General features: G+C 38.9%; 1 pseudogene across 1 annotated transcript; it reads left to right on the top strand.

The window, feature by feature from the left end:
- Nucleotides 1-997: 997 nt before the first annotated feature.
- On the top strand, nucleotides 998-4,925 carry LOC110082248 (solute carrier family 25 member 3 pseudogene; annotated as a pseudogene). The gene has a single exon (XR_013544931.1). The product of XR_013544931.1 is annotated as a solute carrier family 25 member 3 pseudogene (transcript).
- Nucleotides 4,926-6,786: the final 1,861 nt, after the last annotated feature.

Here is a 6,786-nt window from a genome sequence, read left to right as displayed (position 1 = left end):
TCTTCATAAGAGACATTGTTTTGCAATTTAACATCAGATCACTGTGTTCCAAACCACCAAGCCATTACAAATCGTCTTGACTTTGTCCCCCCGCAGGCCTTTGGTGTTAGAAGTCATTTTGTAAAGACAGTAGATTTAAAAACCAAGACACAGAATTTTGTGATTCAGTAGGAAACCTAAGATGACAGGTGGCATTAACCAAGATGTTGCTGTTTGAAGCTTGTTTGGCAAAACACACTAACCTGGCTTTATTCATCCTTTCTTTTTCTATCACAAGTGACACTAAGATATAATTCTTACAACTATGAACAAAATTTGTAGATAGCAATGCTTAAAAATATATGAAAACTGAACTTAAATTGTAGGCAAATACTTAAGTTAGACAAAAATATTTCAGTTAACAGATTTTAGCTAAAAAGCTTACAGGCAGGAATGTAAATCCTATCTTAATCTAAAATACAAGAGTTTATAGCCTTATAGCCTTAAAAAGCACATCTTGTAGAAAAGTTAAAATCCACAATAGAAGAAATAATATTTCTTTGTCTTTTAGGATGTTTGAACACGAATATGAATAAACAATACATTTTCTAAATGCTCAACCAGCCAGTTATATCTGTACTGTATTATATACAGTATTATTCAAATGATGGTACAGCATAAGTTCATAGTCACAGAATATTCCTGCAATAAATCACTAAAAACATATGCAGACAGAATAAATTACTTCAATTCATATTTAGCACACCAGACACTTAGTATGCAATTTTTCCTTCTTTCTTAAAATAATAATAAGATATCTAGGTATCCACACTTTGAAGAGATTAATTAACTGGGTGCAGATAGATGCCCTCAAGAACTTCGAGCAACATTCCACATAAATAACTCAATTAAGTGAAACGGTCTGGCTGTATATCTAAGATTTGCTAATAAGCTGCTCTTAATTGAACTACATTGCACCTGGAATTCCAACATCCTCCAGAAATTTCAGGACGCTGCCATGTTACCCTAATTGGACACCTTCTCAGCATGTATTTTAAATAAATGTTGGTAAAAGAGCCTGTTGTATTCAAAAAAATTTAATGTTTAAGTTTTGAAAGCCTTACTTAGTAAAATGCTCGCAATAGCAAAAATATGTTTTTAATAGCCTAAGCATGACACACACTTTCCTCTTGTCTATTTGGTTATTTAATTAATTAGTTAAACAGTCAAATTATTACAGCTAAACAAATTAAAGTCATGCATTTTTTTCAATAATGAATCAAGGCAAAGAAAAATAATTTTTGTTACTCAGAAATATTATTGGTATGTAACAATTTAAGCACAGTTATTCTACCATTCCTATTCTGCCATTCCGTGCTTGAAAACATACTTCTACATTAGCCCCAATTAAACAAAAGAATTTGCTAAACCCCCATTTTGAAAATTGTGTGGGGAAAATTCAGCCTATGCAACTTTACATTTCAAACCCACATCAATCACAACACTGCCATGACTACAGAAGTAAAATATTTAAACATATTGATTTGCCAATAAACACTGTTTTATTGCATAGAACATAATGAGACATTTCTATTCTTTAAAAATAAAACCATGTACAGTACATGCCTAGCTGGCCACTCCATGGTTGTGTTTATAAAAACTTGGACACAATAAAATTGCAGCCATCAGTGCCAGCAGAGCCTGGCATGTTTACAGGGACCCAGCAAATTCTTTTTTATGAGTAACCATTTGAGAGGGCACTGTGTGGTGGGGTTCTGGATGTCAGTCCGAAGGGATCTAGTCCTAATTACTGTATACCCCACTGGTGCCACACATTATTTAATCATTTTTAAAACACTGTAACATAGACAGCAATCCTTGTCTAGGATCATCCATTTCACCCCCTTCCACTTGTCCCAGGGCCCTTCTAGTTATCTCTTCCATTATGCCTCTCCCCTTGTTTTCTTGGGCATTCTTCCACTGGATGTCAAACCAAGCAACGTGACAATTTTTACAACTAAAAACCACACACAAATATTTATTTATTTGTTTTGTCTGCACCCATCTTATTTCAAGAAAATCACTAAGCTGTTTAGTTTATCCTGAGTGACATAAAATACTATCCACTAACCACTGATAGTGCAATTGACTATGTTATTTCCATCAAATTCAGAAAAACCTGACTTGTCCTATGAGACATCCTAATGCATATGCATGTTTATTATTATGCCCAGAGGCATTTGTTTGTCTTAAAATTTTAAATTTATTTTTTCCATAGAACCCAGACAGTGTTCTATGTAACTGATGCTGTTTGACAATAAATTTAGCCCTTATCAATGTGAGGTGGTCCTTGTGGAAGGTAATAATTGGCTGTCCTTAATTTCACATGCATTTAATAGCCACCTCCTCTGCCACCATAACCAGTTTTGTGCCTTGAGGGCTTGCTGCTGTAACAAACCATTCCAACCACAGAGAATGAGCTAGAGTGGCTAGTTGCATAACACACAGGCAGCATACAGTACTAGAAGAGTAGGTCCCCTCTAGGCTGAGCCTCTGTGGTTACAAGAATCCTGGGATTGCTGACAGTTAGGGAAACTGCAACAGTTCTAAACATCTCAGGGCCATTTCTGTGGCCTTCAGTATGCCTTGCTTGTCTGCAGACCAGGGGACGTGCAGGCTTTGGAAAAAGGAGAGAAAGAGCATCGGCTTCTCTTCTCAGTATATACCATGGGTATGGAAAGCATCTGCCTCTTTTTCCCAGAGCCTTAAGAGAATTGGCGTTGAAAGCAAATCCCCCAGGAGCTGGGAGAAAACAGGGGCTCCCAGAGATGATGCATTCCCCTATTCAAAGTTCTGGTCACAACTTTGGGCAGTTCTTTGCCCTACCTTTTGGAACCTAGAAGAAGTCGCTAATGAGAGCTGCTTAGCCTATCTTCAGTGCAAGGCCTCAAGCAACTATGGGGAAATGGAGGCTGAGGCTTCCATGAATTGCTGCCCAACCTCTCTGCACAGACACCGGTTCTGTCTGTCAGCAGCTTCTACAAGCAAACAGAAGCACTCTGTGGCACGACAGGAGGAGTACAGCTGTGAGTATGGGTCACCAGTGTATTTGATGCTCTGCTCCCTGGGTGGCCTCTTGAGCTGTGGTGTGACCCACACAGCAGTAGTGCCACTAGATGTGGTGAAATGTCGTATGCAGGTGGATCCTCAGCGCTATCGGGGGCTCGTACAAGGCATTAACCTCACTGTGCAAGAAGAGGGGGCACGTGGTCTGGTCAAGGGATGGGCCCCAACAGGAATAGGCTATTCCATGCAAGGACTGGGCAAGTTTGGTCTTTATGAATTATTTAAGATACGCTATTCTGAATTATTGGGTCCTGAACAAGCATACCTGTGGCGGACCAGCCTATACCTCGCTGCTTCAGCCAGTGCTGAGTTCTTTGCTGACATTGCTTTAGCTCCAATGGAAGCCGTCAAGGTACGGATTCAGACCCAACAGGGCTATGCCAACACACTGCGGGAGGCAGTTCCCAAAATGTATTTTGAAGAAGGGCTGTGGGCTTTCTACAAAGGAGTGTCCCCACTGTGGATGCGCCAGATCCCTTACACCATGATGAAGTTCACCTGCTTTGAACGAACTGTTGAAGCTCTCTATAAGTACGTGATGCCCAAGCCACAGCATAAGTGCAGCAAGATGGAACAGCTGGGTGTCACGTTTGTTGGTGGATATATTGCAGGCATCTTCTGTGCTGTAGTCTCACATCCAGCTGATTCTGTGGTATCTGTGCTCAACAAAGAAAAAGGCAGCACTGCCATAGGTGTCCTCAAGAGGCTAGGCATGTATGGCATCTGGAAAGGCCTCTTCACCCGTATCCTGATGATTGGCACTCTCACTGCCCTGCAGTGGTTCATTTATGACTCTGTTAAAGTCTATCTCCAGCTACCTCGGCCCCCACCTCCTGAGATGCCCGCCTCTTTGAAGAAGAAGCTGTCTCATAAATAGACACACACTATGAGACCTGCGCGGATGTGTTTTAAGGATGCTCTCGTTTTTGTAAGCATCTCTGGTCCACCATAATGTGGTTATTAGTGGCCCATACAGATTCAATACAAGTTTAACCTAAAATTAAGCTGAACAATGCTTCATCGATCTATTAAATAAAGTACTGTACTTAAAATAACTACTTAGTACAAGATTAATGTTTCTAATTTAGCAGAATAACATTTTGTAATTTTATTTGGCTCCTAAATTTTCGTAAATACATATTGCATAATGTGAGTTATTGTTTTTATAATGTGTTAAATATTTGATAGTTAACTATTAATAGCAAATGCTAGATTAGCTGGTGATTGTAATGCTGTTGTGATGCTTTGAAGATTATTAGCATTTGGTCAGGTTGTTAGCTCTGTCTCAATGTCTTGATCCAGTTTAAATTGCAGAACACTGCACATTGACTAACTATGCTCTGTCTGTGAAGCAACTACAAACCACATATTCTAGAAACTTCTACTCTTAAAGATCACAGATCTTGCAGTGATCTTCAGAGCTGGAGGTATAATATACTTTTAACAGATGCCTTTATTTCCCTTCCCATGTTGCTCTTCTGAAAAACAACAAAACAGACTATTCAGCTTACAGATGTGGTACATAACAGTCCTTGTGTAATTGGATAGTCTTTCTGCTTGTATAAAATCTGCCTTGATTTGGAAGGAAGTAAACTTGTTATTTCGTAAACATTCTATAAATGTATAAGCACTGTACAGATAAAAGTAGGGAAAGAAGCTCAGGTAAATGTGTATGTTTCTTTAAAGTGTATGCAATGCTTTCCTTATAACGTATAGGTCATTTTCTGCAAAAATTTATCTGGATGTTTGTTGTTATACCAAAATAAAGTTATTGTTTTTACTGTGGAAATGCACTCATGGACAGCATTTCCTAAAACATATTTTCATCTTGACACTTTGCAGTTAACACATGTTCCCCCTACTCCCTTATTAACCCATGAGGTGCTAGTCCCCCTCTATTCAGCGCTGGTTAGGCCTCACTTTGAGTCTTGTGTCCAGTTCTGGACACCACACTTCAAAAAGGATGCTAACAAATTGGAACAAGTTCAGAGGAGGGTGACAAGGATGATCAGGGGGCTGGAAACCAAGACTTATGAGGAAAGGCTGAATAATTGGGAATGTTTAGCCTTGAGAAAAGAAGACTGAGGGGTCTTCTTTTCAAAGATTTGAAGGCTGTTATAGAGATGGGAGGCAGGATCTGTTCTCGATCGTCCCAGAGTGCAGGATACACAACAATGGGCTCAAGTTAAAGGAAGCCAAATTTCGGTTGAATATCAGGAAAAACATCTTAACTGTTAGAGCAGTACAACAGTGGAACCAGTTACCTCAGGAGCTGGTGAGTGCTCCAACACTGGAGGCATTCAATAAAAACTTAGATAATCACCTGGCAGATATGCTTTGATTGTATTCCTGAATTGAGCAGGAGATTGGACTCGATGGCTTCCAACTTCACTTTTCTATGATTTCAATGATAACCCTCCTATTTCAAATATATGTTCTTGCAACTTAACATTATTACTAATATTGGATAAAGTATACCCATTTATCTTCTAAACCTTTAATCACAATAATTTAGCATTATTCAAAGATAAGCTAAACATGTTATCTATTCCTATTACGTCTTTAGGGCTCCAGACATCATTTTTGAGGCCCTATACACTTTTGTAACACGGGATCCCCACAACACACATACAGTAATGCAATCCCATATCTACAGTCTCATGATTCATTAAAACAATTTTTTTTACATTTCTGAAATGCTACCACAGCCCGCTGAGATAGTAGACCGGTATCTAGTCTACTCCAATGTAGGTGAGAAGCCACATAGAAGAACATGTGTGAAGGAGAGTTTGTATTGAAAATGACTTTACATTCAAGCAAGCCCTCTTCTCCAGTCTCAGTGTTATAGCTCACTTAGAGATATGTTTACTTTCACCTTCAGAACTAGCTCTTCATGCAGTGTTTCAACATCTTTTGCAAGGTATGTCAATGAAAGAATTTTGTTAGGGAATTTGCTTTCTCAGAAGGCTTGAAAGACTGACTGTACAATCCTATTCATACATATTCAGGAGTAAGTCCCATTTTTTAGTTGGGCTTACTCTGGCATTAGTAGCTTAGGCTAGACGCAGATTCATGATTTTTCTCTTGAAGTACAGTAGATAAAATTTTCATAGAATCCATGCACTGTTATGCAGTTGATCTTTCTCACACGTGTTACAAAAGGTGCATGAGTGTCTCATGATTTGTATGTACCCCAGGAAAAATAAACTAAATGTACAGTTACAAAATGGGGATACTTAGCTTAGCAATACCATATGCAATAAGGATCTTAGAATTGTAGATCACAATCTGAATATGAACCAGCAGTGCAGTATGGCTACAGAAAAGGCAAATGCTATCTTAGGCTGCATTAACAAAAATATAGTTTCTTAATCATATGAAGTACTAGTTCCTTTCTATTTGGCACTGGTTAGTCCTTATCTTGAGCAGGTCTGGACACCACACTTTATGACAGATGCAGACAAACTGAAACAGGTTCAGAGGAGGGCAACAAGGATGATCAGGGGACTGGAAACTGAACCCTACAAGAAATGATTGAAATATCTGTGCGTATTTACCCTTGAAAAAAGAAGACTAAGGGGAGATATGACAGCACTCTTCAAATACTGTACTTGAAAGGTTGTCATACAGAGGAGGGGCAGGATCTGCTCTCTGTCATTCCAGAATGCAGAACATAATAAT

The sequence above is a fragment of the Pogona vitticeps genome, chromosome 4 (assembly GCF_051106095.1).
Source record: "Pogona vitticeps strain Pit_001003342236 chromosome 4, PviZW2.1, whole genome shotgun sequence".
NCBI classification, from domain to species: domain Eukaryota; kingdom Metazoa; phylum Chordata; class Lepidosauria; order Squamata; family Agamidae; genus Pogona; species Pogona vitticeps.
This window is presented reverse-complemented; position numbering and strand designations above follow the sequence as displayed.